Source organism: Cervus elaphus, chromosome 6 (genome assembly GCF_910594005.1).
Source record: "Cervus elaphus chromosome 6, mCerEla1.1, whole genome shotgun sequence".
NCBI lineage: Eukaryota > Metazoa > Chordata > Mammalia > Artiodactyla > Cervidae > Cervus > Cervus elaphus.
Window position 1 is genome coordinate 2,252,083 of NC_057820.1, and position 14,007 is coordinate 2,266,089.

Consider the following 14,007-nt stretch of genomic DNA (forward strand, 5'->3'; position numbering starts at 1 on the left):
TGGGGTCTAGGTGTGTGGGGGCAGCACGCAGTTCACTTCTTCCTCCTGGCGAGGGTTTCAGTATCTGCAAAGCAGCTCAAGGACATGGCTCAGGATGTTATCTGCAGCCCTTGAGGAGAAACTAAAGGTCCTTGACTTTGTTTTATGGCTCAACTGTTACTATTTTGTCCTGCTTGACGGTTTTCTTTCGTTTTTGCGCTGTCTCACTTCTCTGGTTGAATCTGCCCTGCGGGACTGGGGGAGAGTCAAGAGGCGAGAGCTTTCCTGCAAACAGAAGGTGGGGGCGCAGGAGGGTGTGTCCCAGGAAGGCCTCTAGGGCTCCTGCCCCCTCTCATACCCGCTGTCAGAGATTTGGTTCTGAGCCACGGGTCCCAGTGTCACCTCGTGTGGCTCTTCTCTTTGATCTGTAACGCTGGAAAAGCGAATAGACTTCACTCCTTGAGCAGGTCTCGGTTTACAGAGAAGTTCAGCGGGAAGTACCAAGAGTTCCACGTGTATGCTGTGCTGGGTACATGATTTTTAGCTTCAGTTCAGAGCTTGCGTGGAGGCCACTCGGGTACGTGACTTTTAGCCTTAGTTCAGACTTGCGTGGAGGCCGCCCCTGGTGCCGTCATCCGGAAGGTCTGGCCGGATGGAGGAGGGCGCGCAGTCGCCATCACGGTGTCCCACGGAGCAGGCCCCCAGCCCTGAACCCCACGTGCTCCCGCTCACCGCTCCTGCTTGCCCTCAACCCTGGCGGCACGGTCCTTTTACTGGTTCATTTTGTGTGTTTTAAAATTTTACAGAGATGTAATTCTACTACATATCTTATTCTGCCAGTTTTTAAACACTGTTTCATGTTTTCAAGCTTTGCCTTGTAGCTTTAGTTTATTTTACTCGTTATGCAACATTTCACTATGAACGAATTTTATTCCACTCTGCTGCCGCCTGGCACTGCATGCAAGGTCGGGACCGTCTTCTCTGAACAGGCCATCCATGGACGGGGGGCAGCGGGGGTCCGTGTGCACACCCAGCACCCTGAGAGCCGTTCTGGGCATCTGGTGGCTGTGATGGGTGTGGCTGAGCCCACCCAGGGTCTGCTCACCAGCGGGACGTGTCCCCCCGGTCACTGACGCTTGGGACTGTCGAACTGAAATCTTCCTGTGTCAGTAAAATGCCAGCTGATTTTAATTTGCATTTCACAGACTGTGAGTGAGGCTGAGCATCCATCATGGGCTCTTTGGCTATGAGTTTTCCCTTTTTTGAATTAATAATCTGTTCATGTCCTTCTAGTTTTTAAATTTTTATTTATTTTATTATCTTAAAAGTAGATTTTGTAGTAGTTCTTTACGTTTTGGGACACATCCTGTGTCAGATAAATGTTTTGAAAATATCTTTGTGACTTTTCTCTACCTTTGTTTACCTTTATTTAGGGCGTGTGTGTGTGTGTGTGTGTGTGTGTGTATTTTAATTGTGGTAGAACAGAACACTGAATTTACCATTTTAAGTGTCCGGTTGAAGGCAGTAAGCACGCATATCGTTTTGAACGTGCCCATGACTCAGTCAGTCCCCCTTCCTCCCAGCCCCTGGCACCCACCCTTGCCTGCTTTCTGCCTCCGGGAATTGACTTTTGTGTCTGGCTTATTTCACTTAGCGTAGCATCTTCACGGTTCACCCATGTAGCAGGTGTCAGAGTGTTTTTCCTTTTTGAGACTGAATAACGTTCCACTGTGTGGACGGACACTTTGTGTTTATCCATCCTTCTGACGATGGTCCCTGCGGTTGCTCCCATCTTTGATTAATGTGGCCAGTGGTTATGAATGCGAGCATGCAGCTGTCTATTTAAGCTCAGTGATGTTTTAAAAATAGACCACAAGATAATTTCTTACAAACTCAGTAATAGTTATCTGGAATAAATTGTCTGTGGGGTTTCTTTTTGCTTAAAACAGAAAGTTAATTTGTGTTCTGATGCAGAAGCTGGAATATTTGGCTGTTAGAGCTAGAAAGAGCCTGGACATGACCTCGTTGTCCAGATGAGAGGAGGGACTGATTCTGGAGGTCTTCAGGGGCGGGGGTGATGCAAGGTGGTCGGCGCTTGGTACTGGGTGGTGGGAACAGGAGCAGCTGTGGGACAGCTCCCTGAGGCCCCTAGGCGGGGACAGGCCTCAGGGCAGGGCCTCGGGGCTCTGGGGTCCTGAGAAGGGGGTCCCCACCGAGCCTGCATTCTCCCTTCCGGGGTTTGGCCAGGCATTGTTTCTGCATCGTCCTGGGAGAAGGGTCTCAGCAGGGGCCTGAGCCCCAGGGCCAGGAGCCAGCGGAGCGGCTTGGGGTGGCGCAAGGTCTGCTTCTGGACATGCTCCGTGGACCCTGTGGTCAGGGCCCACTCCTCTTCGCAATGAATGTCCAGGGTCCAGCCAGCATCCGTGTGCCTGACCGAGGGCCGGCCGCACACCCCTGCCCTTGCCCTCTGACTGTCCCGGGTTCACAGACGAGAACCCAGGTGCAGGGAGAGAGTTCTAAATTTAGGCCCCGGGCCGCGGAGCTCCCGGTCTCCCCCCGCTTCTGAAGCTCTTACTTTTGTCCCAGTGGTGCATGAGAGACGGGATTGAATCTTTGCGCCTTTCTGCTTGAAGACTTCAAAGTGTAGAAGTGACGTTGGTCAGGCTGTTTCTAAGGCAGCCTGTCTGTCTGTCCTTCCCTCTGCCCCACACCCTTTGGCGGGTGAGCTGGGCGGCCTCGGCCATCCTGTCCTGGCCTCCCAGCCTTGTTTGGCTCCTCTCCAGGGGCACTGGCTTTCACCTCTTGCCTCTGGGTCCTAAGCACCCTGGGCCTGTTAGGAGCCCCACCAGGGCTTCTGTGTCGGGTGCCGCCAGCCCGGCTCCTCCGCACAAGGCCAGGTTCAAGTCCACTTCCCAGGCCCTTAGGACTCCAGTGTCTTGGGTTGGGTCTGCTGGGAGAGGCAGACAGAGGGCTGTCTAAACATGGGGGCAAGGAGGACGACCGGGGAAGATCTGCTCAGAAGATAAAACGGTGAAAGTATAGGTTAGTCCAAATGAGCGGTGACTGTGTAAAGCAAGAATAGCTGTGTTTGGTTTGAAAATACATGAAATTAAATTACAGCACGGCAGGCTGAAAGCTGGGAGGGGTGAATGGAGGTCAGGTGTTTCTGGGTACCCACTCCACTAGGAAGAGGATGAGGGGCGATCAGAATTCGATTTTTATGAGGTAAGGATGCACGTAATCTCCAGAGTAATGTAAGACAGTAATGAATGCACTTTACATTGACAGAAGGAAAACATGGGATAGTGAAAAATATTAAATTTGAAAGAAGGTGAGCCGGGAAGAAAGGGGAGATACAGGGCAGAGAGCAGGAGGGACGGGCAGGCAGCCTCGTGGGGGGATTTCTGTCCAGCCGTTCCGTCCAGCCGAGTTGCTGTTGGGTCAGCGCTAATGGGGTCACATATCTCAGCTAGAAAGGAGAGACTGAGGTAGCATCAGAAACCTGGTCGTGCCGTTTACGAGGGGCATCCCTAGCACTTAGGAGACAAATGTGAGTGGAAGGACGGAGGAGGAGACGCCTGCAGTACTGATCGGAAGGGTGGAGGTGGAGCTGCAGTGATCTCACAGCTGTCTCCAGGCAGCGCACCCCTTAGACGGACGGGGAGCGTCATCATGGCGGGGCCGCAGGGAGCCGCCGTGGTAAGTTTCATGTGCATCCCGTTACACAGTCTCCACGCGTCTGCAGCAAAAACCCACAGAAGGAGGAGCAGAACTGGATGGGTCTGTCCTCGGCAGGGTTCACCCTCCCTGCTCAGTGACTGGCGCGGTCAGCAGGGAGAGCTCGGAGGGCCTGACCAGCATGACCCGCGGGACGGATGTGCGTGAGGCACCCAGCAGACGCGTTCCCCCCCACCCCAGCCCCCCTGGCATGTGTAGTGAAGCTGACCGTGCGCTGGGCCGTAAGGCAGGTCTCAGCAGACGCGGACGTCTCTTCACTCAGAGCCTGTCCTTAGCCACAGACAGGTGTGGCAGAAACCAGCAACAAAGGCAAGGCGCCTCACACACGTCATGAGGTCCAGAGTTTAAAAGAGAAGCAGTTTGGAAATTAGCATATTTTGAATGATACGGAAAACACATCTAAGCCTGGGGGAGCAGTTAAAAGTGTACTCAGAGGAACAGTCATAGCTTTTCAATGCCTGTGTTAGAAATGAAGAAAAGTGGGAAAGTCACATCAAAGCTTAGGAAAACAGCTATAACACAGACGCAAAGGCAGTACAAGCTGGACAATGATGAAACTAGAGTTAAATGAACGAAACAGAAAGCGAGCAAACATATCAACACAAGAATTGGTCAAGCGGGATTACTTCCCAGCTCATTGTACGAGGCCTCCAAAACCCTGAACCCAAACCTGGCAGACACTTTAGAGGGAAGGGGAGTTACAGGACAGCTCACTGCTGAGAGAGGTGGAGGATCCTCAGCCACACACGTCACCTGGTGCAGCCGCTCACGTTTGTTCTAAGGACACAGTGTTTTTAACATTTGCAAATCAGTCATGTAATTTACCACATTAACAGAGTAAAGTAGAAAAATCATGTATCATCTTAACAGAAGCAGGAAGGACATTTGGTAAAATTCAATATCAGTTCATGGTTAAGAAAAAAAAACCCTTAAAATAGGGATTAAAGGGGAACTTCCTTAATTTGATAAGGGTATAAAAAAAAAAAACCTATAGCATGCTTCAGACTTAAGCTTTCCCTTTGAGATCAGGAATGAGGAAAGATATCTGTCACTGCCATTTCTATTTAAATGTTTTCTGCAAGTCCTGGTTAGTGTAGAACAACTGAGGTTTAAAAACTTGCAAAGGAAAATGACAATGTTATCATTCTCGAATGATGGGATTGTAACATGGAAAATCTGAAACAATCTATGGGTTCATTCTTAAAATTAATGAGTGATTTAGGAAGATTGCTGGATATATGGTCAATATACAGAAGTCAGCTGTGTGGGGACTTCCGTGGTGGTCCAGTGCAGGGGACGTGTGTTCTGTCCCTTGTGGCAGGGGAAGGACCACGCCACAGGGCAGCTAAGCCCGTGCACTGTGGAGCCTGTGCTCGGCGGCACGAGAAGCCTCTGCCATGAGTAGCCCGGGCACCACGATTAGAGAGTAGCCCCTGCTCGCTGCATCTAGAGAAGCCCGCGTGCAGCAAAGACCCTAACCTAAAAGAAGACCCTCTGCCTGGTTAGAAGAAATTGCCTTTAGTACATATGGTCCTGGCTTCAGTGGTAGGACAAGAGGAAATGTGTTTGCACCAGTTGATACTAGAAAGAATTACCTCCGCAGGAGCTCTTTGAACACAGCAGGGTTTTCTTCATCACAAGCTCCTAATCCAGTAGATGATGAGTCATGGGATTAAGACGAAAATAACCAGCAAGTCTGTGGTACAGTTGTGATGCAGAGAAGAAAGTAGTTTTGATTTTTGATTTTTTAAAACAGAAGTATGAAACCTTGCATCTCCTATCCTTCTGTTCGTACTCCCACCCTTAAAAAAAAAACCCTTACTGACTAGTTATGTGAAATGCTAAAAGTTACAACGATGCAATTACTAATACAAATGGTGTTAACTAGAAAGATTAAAACATTCTAAATGCCAAAAAAAAAAAAAAAAAAAATTTAAAAAGTCAGTTGTAGATAGTTAGAAAATGATGTATAGATTTGATGTAATTTGAATCAGAATCCCAACAGGTAATTTTGTTGAGCTTAAGAAGATAATTCTAAAAAATTTGTTGAAATGCAGACGGTCAAGTGTAGTAGCCAAGAGATTCTTGAAGAGGAATGAGGTAGGAAGACGTCCTCTATCAGCCTCCAAAGCTTACGAGCTTAGAGCAGTGGAAGACAGTGTAAGTGTCAGTACCCGGAGAGACAGTGGGGCAGGAGAGAGAGCAAGGAAGACCCGCGCCTGTGGACACGCCGGCTGTGTGCAGAGCCGGGACGGCCTGGGCTTTTCAGTGGTGCTGCAGCGAGGACAGGTCTACATGGAAAAAGGGAGAAAGAAAGAGAAGCTGGGTTCTCCCCCGTGCTGTGCAGACAGTTAATCCAGCTGTGTTGGAAATCTTCCTGGGAAGGGCAAAGCGAGAGTTAGTGGAGGATAAAGTAGACGCTCATCTTCGTGGTGCTGGGGAGGGAAAGACTTTTCTAAGCTGTACACAAACTGTAAACGCCGAGATGGACTCTGACCCAGTGAATGCTTGGAACCTGCCTTCATCCCAGCATCCCGTCCCTAGGGTGCACGGGGGCACATGAGTGCAGCGACCCTCGGAGGCCCCGTGTCCCCTTGATGCCCAGCAAGCAAAGCAAAGCAAAGCCGGCAAGAGATGCAGACAGGCCTTTGATGAGAGATGACACCCAGTGGCAAACCCAGCTCTGGTGGATCCAATCACGGAAGTCATCAGGGAAGAAAATGGCAGCTCGCGAGGTCCACACCGCAGAATGTCCGACGTGGAAGACCAGTGGACACTGCAAAGGTTGGTGTGGACGTGAAGCAGCCGGACTCTCTCCTAGTGGGCAGGAGTGTTGGCTGTTCGCAGCAACACTGAAGACGCCATCTCAGACGGTGTCCCTCCTGTCCGAGACGATAGCCTGTGGATCCGGAGACCGGCAGCAACCCAAGGCAGCGTGGTCACAGGCCGCCTCTCCACCGCAGCGTGACTGGGCTGCCGCCCCACTGCCTCGGGATGGACGTGCAGGCGTCACGGGGCGGGCGGGCGCTGGAGAGCGCTCTGCAAGCTCCGTCTGTGTAGCCGTGGCCCGGGGGGTGTGTCCAGTGTAGAACTGTAGAAAGAAGTGGGCACCGGTGACGCTTTTCCCTGTGACCTGCGGGGCTGCGCGGGCTTCACGCTGTCTGTGCCTGTGCTCCGTCTGGACGGCTGGCTTCCCGGGAGTGCCACATGCGCGGTCGTGTGCGCTCCGGGCCTGTGAGTGCTGGGCGGGTAGTGCAGCCCAAGAGCCTCAGAGGGGTGTGCGGGGTGGGGGTGTGTGTGTGTGGGAGCCTCAGAGGGGTGTGCGGGGTGGGGGGGTGTGTGTGTGGGAGCCTCAGAGGGGTGTGCGGGAGGGTGGGTGGGGAGCCTCAGAGGGGTGTGTGGGAGGGCCGGGGGGGGGGCTAGGAGCCTCAGAGGGGTGTGCAGGAGGGCGGGGGTGGGTGGGAGCCTCAGAGGGGTGTGCAGGAGGGCGGGGGGGGTGGGAGCCTCAGAGGGGTGTGCGGGAGGGCGGGGGGGGGGTGTGAGAGCCTCAGAGGGGTGTGCGGAGTGGGGGGGTGTGTGTGTGGGAGCCTCAGAGGGGTGTGTGGGGTGGGGAGCCTCAGAGGGGTGTGCGGGAGGGCCGGGGTGGGGGGGGTGGGAGCCTCAGAGGGGTGTGCGGGAGGGCGGGGGGGGGGTGTGGGAGCCTCAGAGGGGTGTACGGAGTGGGGTGTGTGTGTGTGTGGGAGCCTCAGAGGGGTGTGTGGGGTGGGGAGCCTCAGAGGGGTGTGCGGGAGGGCCGGGGTGGGGGGGTGGGAGCCTCAGAGGGGTGTGCGGGAGGGCGGGGGGGGGGTGTGGGAGCCTCAGAGGGGTGTGTGGGGTGGGGAGGGGTGTGTGTGTGGGAGCCTCAGAGGGGTGTGCGGGAGGGAGGGGTGGGTGGGGAGCCTCAGAGGGGTGTGTGGGGTGGGGAGGGGTGTGTGTGTGGGAGCCTCAGAGGGGTGTGCAGGAGGGCCGGGGGGGGGTGGGAACCTCATAGGGGTGTGCGGGAGGGTGGGTGGGGAGCCTCAGAGGGGTGTGCGGGAGGGCGGAGGGCCAGGGAGGGGAAAGGTGCTGCTGGCAGGTGGGGGTGCGGGGAGGGGATCCTCCCTGGGGGTCTCCTGAGACAGGAGGTGTGGAAGCGACAGGTCGGTTTCTATATGTTGTGGTCATGACCACGGCAGGCGGTCACCGAGAGACCAGGACCCGAGAGGTGGGGCCGGAGACTGGGTCAGCAGAGGCCCGCCCCTGCCTGAAGGTGTACAGCCGGCCTCACAAGGAGGTCCTCGCCTCTGCGCGACATCTTCAAGGTGCCCAGGGCCTTGAAGGGGGGTCTGGATGTGGGGGTCCGAGGTGAGCAGTGCAGGCCTAGGGGAGCGGCGCTCGAGCCCAGCTGCCAGGAGCCGGCCCTCCCACCCCACTGGAGACCGTGAGCCGTGCTGTGTGTGGAGCTGGGCTGGGCCTCTGCTGACCGGGGGCAGGAGTCTCCACGCCTGCTCCCTCCGCCCAGGGCCGCCTGTGAGTGGGTCCAGGGGCTGTGGCAGGACTGGCAGTGCCCAGTCTGGGCAGCAGGGGGCGCTGAGGCCATGCGTTTCCCTCCCTGGGAGCGGGTCCAGACTCTCCGCGGGGGAGCGGGGCGGGGGCACTTTGGGAGGAGGGTGGCTGTCCTTGGTCCGTCTGATGCCGGTGTTGAGGTTGAGTGAGTTGCTTCACGTCAGCTCTGCGGGGCTGAACCCCCAAATGAAAGGCAGGGGACTCCAACCTGGACCTCAGACCTGAGACTGGGAGAGAGGCTCAACCTTCCAGCCCCTGGCTCACCTCTGGGGCACTCTGGGCCATTTACAGAGTTCACATGGTCTGGGGTGAAATCTCCCCAGACATTTCGAAACAAGCTCTTTTTTTACTTATTTCTTACTCTTGCTGCTTTGCTCTTTCAAGGGAAATTCAACTTGGATTTTTGCTTATTTTGGTCTGTCTGTGCTAGCTTTAACTTCTTTATGTAGGAAAATATCTTAGCTCTCGCCGAGGTCCTGTTGACTCAGGGGCGCACGCTAGAATCTGTCAGCGCCTTGTCTCCTTGAGAGACTGTTTATGGACACTGGGTGTGGACAGCCCTGCGCGAAACTGCTGCCAACCCTGCCCCGGAGGACTGGCTTCCCGCTGCGAGGGGTGGCAGTCGGGTTCAGAAAGGGTCCCTTGGGCTGCTTTGCCAAGAGTAAACAGGAGGGACGCTGGGGCAGGAAGGGGCCCTTAGGATTACTTTTGGGGCCACGTGGTGGTCCCGGCGAGGGGAGGGCTTGGGGGATGGGGGGCTTGGGCCAGTGGATGGTGAATGGTCAGACGTCTCACCTCAGACCACCCCCCACCCCCGCCCCCACGGGGTCACAGCTGAGACCAGGCAGCTGCAGGAAGCCTGCGGAGAGGAGCTGGAGGCGGGCGAGGCTGGTTTCCTGGGCACCTCCCCCGGTGGTCACCATGGTCACTGTGGACGCCCCGCCTCTGCCTCGGGAAGTCTTGGGCATCCCCGAGGGTGGGTGGTCTGACCTTCGCTGGCCTCTTCCTCCTGGTTCAGGTTAGGGGCCCTGCCTCCTCCGGGAGCGGCGGGAGCCAGGGGCCTCTCTGAGGTTGTCCGTCCTTGTGCTCTCGGCCAAGCCGGACAGCTCCATGCCACTGGCACGTGCCAGGCGTGTTAGGGGCGGTGCTGGACTTCGCGCCCGTCTCTGAGCCCACCCCCATCTGGCGATGGGTCAGCACCACCAGGACGCGGTGGTGGGTGTGGTGGGTGCTCAGAATGCCTTGGTCCCTCGCTCCAGGAGCTCCAGGAGGCCCAGCAGGCTCTGCCACCCAGGGTGCCACGTGGCACAGGGGTGTTGTGGCCCGACTCTCACCTCTTCTCTTCCTCTCTCTGCCCTGTGGGCAGCAGAGGAGGGGCAGACTCACAGCCAAAGGGGAGACAGAGCCCCAGAGAGACACAGGAACCCAGGGGGCACAGCTCCACTTGGACCTGGCGGGGCGGGGCCGCCTTTGGGGCTGAATGTGATAATAAGACGCGTGAAGTGACGCCCTGCTTCTTGTGCAGGCTCACTGGGACGTCTGTGCGAGATGGTGAAAATACAGACCAAGTGGGGCTTGGTCTGAGCGGCTGAGATCCTGGACGCAGGGTTTCCCGCCGTCCTGGGAAGTTGTGCCCGTGGGCGGGGCCTGTCCCAGGAGGTTGTGCCCGTGGGCGGGGCTTGTCCCATAGTCTCTTTTCCTTCTCTGTCCCTGATGGTTGTGGCTAGGCTCTGTCTGGGGGCCTTTGCAGACTGCTGTCTTCTGCTCTGGCTAGGGGTCACCGCCTCCCCCCAAATCCTGTGAATTAGTGCAGGCAGGGCCCTTGGAAGTCAGCGAGGAGGACAGTCAGGGTCACAGAGTCAGGGACTCAGCTGATCCCCATGAAAACCGCAGGGTCACCCCCCAGAACCCTCCCGTGGGTTTCCTCTGCACGTGTACGGGTGCGTGTGTGTGTGTGTGTGTGTGTGTGTGCTGGAAGGGGAGGCCGGGGAGTGCAAAGATCACCGCATCCCACTCCTTGTCTCAGCCCTGCCACCAAGGGGGTGAAGGGGACCTCTGCAGGCCAGAGGGCCCCCCACTTTCCTTAAAGACTGGGCCCTACCTAGGAAAGCGGTCTGAGGCCCCTCCAGGCCGGCAGGCATCCGAGGCCCTTGTGTCCTGGGGCGGGGCAGCCCGTGCCCTCCCTGCCCCCCAGGCTCCCGCTCCCTGCCCCTCCTCGCTGGCCCTCGCGGCCCCCGGGGTCCTCCCTCAGGCCGAGCGGGTGGCCGTGGCGGCCTTGGCTTGCTCCCCGCTCCCACTTCCGTGTGTTTATCGTGTGAGAATGGGTCCGAGGAGGCCGGGCCGGAGCCGCCTGTTGTCTGCGAGCTGCCGTCCGGGCCGCGCCCTGCGCTTCTGCAGTAAACACGGCCGGCGTCGTGGAGTCTGGGCACCGGACACTCCCGCTGGCCGCCTGCGCCTCTTCCCCCCAAAGCCGAGTGAGGTGGAGCCCCAGGCCGCCCTCCCCGCCCACAGCCCTGGGCAGGGTGCCCCCAGGAGCCCCTCGGATGAGGCCCTGGGCGTCCGCACGTCCAGAGACGAGCAGGTGCTCTGCAGGGGCCGTCGCTCCTGGACACAGGGCTCTCTCTCTTCCTGCTTCCCTTTTAAGTTAAAACAGGACCTGCCGCGGCTCCCTCACTCTGAGGCCGTGTGGGGTGCTGGGGGCAGAGAGGGCCGAAGGTGGAGCGGGGGCCGGCCGGGGCCAGGTCTCAGGAGCCCGCTGTTCCCGGGCTGGGCCCCTGCACGCGTGCACGTGGAGCTCATAATAGACCCGTCGGCGGCTGTAATTAAGGCCGCACCCCGCACCACGCGGCTAGAAAACAAATTCTCTGCAGCTGCTGTGCCGACTGAGAAATTGCCCCTATCAGCTGAAGTTTTATTCTTCTGATTTGGGAGAGGAAATACTTTAAAAATGATCTCACGGTGTGATTTATGTAAACGGCTTTTTTTTTTTTCTTTGTGCGAGACAATTGAGATAGAGCCTGAATCCCGGGCAGACCGCAGCTTCCTGCAGTGTCCTGTTGCCATGGGTGACGGAGGGAGCGGATGGAACTTCATCTGAAATGCCTTTAAACTTTCTGACGTGCACAGGCGTGCGGCAGGGCTGGGTGCTGTGTTTCGGAGCTGCGTGCCTGGAGTGGTAGGAAGCCCTCAGGTCTTAGGATGAGCTCGGAGAAAGGGTTGCCGGAGGAGACCCGCGTTTTAAACGGCCAGCAGGTAGGCCGCTCCAGATGTTTCTGTCGCTTACAGAATTGTTTGGGGAAGCCTGGCATCTCGGTTACAGCTTTATTTTCAGCCTGGTGGTGAATGGTGGCTTTTAAGTGTAAACTTTGAAAATGTCTTTCTTGTGTCTGCATTGTGGAGCTTGAAGTGTCTCCCATGGAGGTAAAAGCCAGTCCCCGGGACCACAGACCCACACCCCGAGTGGGGCTGGGTTGGGAGGCCCTCACACCAGTCCCCTCAACCCCTCGGGGGGACACCGCCCGCATCCCGAGTCAGCCTTACAGGGAGCATCGGAGGTCCATCGTCCTCACCATAGTGACGGGAACAGATTTGGAAGATGAGTGAATTTAGATCTCAACTACCTAACTGTATTACAGTCGTCTTTTACTTTTTAAATTGCCGTTTTGTGTGTTAACATTTGTTTTCCTTTTTTAAGAGTTGTAGTATAGTTTTCTTTTTCTTAAAAAATGGATTTGCAATGAGTTAGTTTCAGGTATGCAGCCAAGTGACTTGGTTGTATATGTAGTATTTTTATTTTATTTATTTATTTTTTTATATGTAGCATCTGCTTCATATACGTGCGCAGGAAACTACTGGCAAACCTATTTACTGACTGATTAGTGTCTGAGCTTCTAAACGTGAACGTACTGTAAAACGTTTTTAAGGCTTTGAGAGTAGGAATAATATATTTTATCTTCCTCTCTGGCTGCGTCGTGTTGATGTAAAGGCAAAAATACATTTCGATTATTTATAGATGATTGTCCCTAGTTACTGGGGACCGGTTTAAATTCATCCTTTGCTGAGAGTTGTTTCATCTTAGCATGTTCTCCTGACTTCAAATTAGAACCTGTAGAGAAGAGCCAGGAGACACTGCTCACTCAGAGGTGACTGGTTGGGATGCTGGGTTTAGGAACATGACTGCACTGGCTTTTCAAATAGGAAATAGAAATAGGTCTGCTGGACAGGTCAAGAGTTATGCCTATGAAGGAAGGGCAGGTTTTAATGGATTTTAAAAATACTCCGTCTGTATTTGGAGAACTCCCTGTGCTAATAAAGCTCGGGAGCCGCTTTGATGTTTACGGGCGTGCCTGCTGCATGCTGCCTCTGGCCGGCCCCGCAGGAGCAGTCCTGGGCTCGTCTGTCCACTCCTGTCTCTCTGGAACGTGAACTTCGGAAATCCCGTGTGCAGTGCACGTACCGGTTAACCAGTTACTAGTTTGTATTACGTGTAGGCTGCATTTCCATTCCCTTAGTGTATAGAGGCAAGTTTTAGAGAAGGTTGTTTTTTTGAGTGAAAAAAAAATCACTAGAAATCTGCCTTCTTTGGATTCATTTTGAAATTTTGCAAGTGCTCAACCCAGCGAAGAAGTTGTTCACGGTGGGTGTGAACGAGTCTGGTTGGTGTGGTCCTGTTTTTAAGCAACAAAAAATTGCAGGAAGGTGGTGGGTGGTGAGCAGTCCTGAGGGGCTGGCTGGCTCTGCCCGCGGGTGAGGGGCAGGGGGCAGAAAGTGCTGTGGCCTCCAGCTCAGTCCTTGAGAGAGAAGTCTCGAGGTGGAGGGCAGTGGTCTGCGGTGGCCGTGTGGGAGGGCCCCCTGCCCTTGACGGCTCTGAGCCTCAGACTGTCCGTTGTCACAGCGGGGGTGTCTCGGGCGCTCTGAGGCCCTCAAGGAAAGCCGTGACTGTGAAGGACTGTGTCTCGAAAGCGTCTTTCACCTTGGAGAGGAGGACCTGCAGGCCTTGAGAGGAGGCATCTCCCAGGACCACTTGAGATGCTCTCGGGTTGTGACCCGAGGCTCTCATTGCCGTTGGCCCGTTGGTGCCCCCATCTCGTAGGCATGAGGTCCAGCGGAGCAGACTTTGGACTCTAGGACCCGCCCATTTGCCAGTCCCAAGCGATCCACCATATTTCAACCACTGCGCGGGGCGGGGGGGATGTGCTGGTCCAGCCTCGGGTCAAGAGGATTTATTGCAGGAAGAAAGAGAGCTTAGGTGGGCTTTCTCTGTGGACCCCTTAGAGCCCCCTGCCGCGTCTGACCAGCTTGCTGGGTTGGGGCCGTGGCCGTCCGCGCTGTGGCCGGACTGCCGTCCAGGAGGCGGGGATGGAACTCGCCCGGCCCGAGCTGTCGGACCTGAGCCCGCGCCGTGCAGGGCTGTTGAGTTCAGGGACCCTGGGTCACCACTGCCGCTGGGCAGGTTTCGCACTGGCCCTGGGGTGCGGGAGCAGGCCCCCCTCTCGAGATCTGGGCCCCAAGGCACCGCCTGGGCACTGCCCTCTGTGCCCTGACCCCAGTCTGCTCTCACGGGGCCCGCAGTCAGCATCCTCCGTGCCCGCCGGGCGGAGACGTCCGAGCCCCTGGGGCGCCCACTCGGGTGGCCGGGTCGGGCCGAAGGTCAGTCAGTCCTGGGGGTCCTGGGCGTGAAGACAGTTGTGCCACGTCGCGTGGTGG

General features: G+C 56.2%; 1 protein-coding gene across 4 annotated transcripts in view; it reads left to right on the plus strand.

Annotated features, from left to right (window-relative positions):
• The window catches only part of RGS12 (regulator of G protein signaling 12), a 119,491-nt gene that overhangs the window by 41,771 nt on the left and 63,713 nt on the right, over nucleotides 1-14,007 (plus strand). The gene's annotated exons all lie outside the window — the stretch shown is intronic.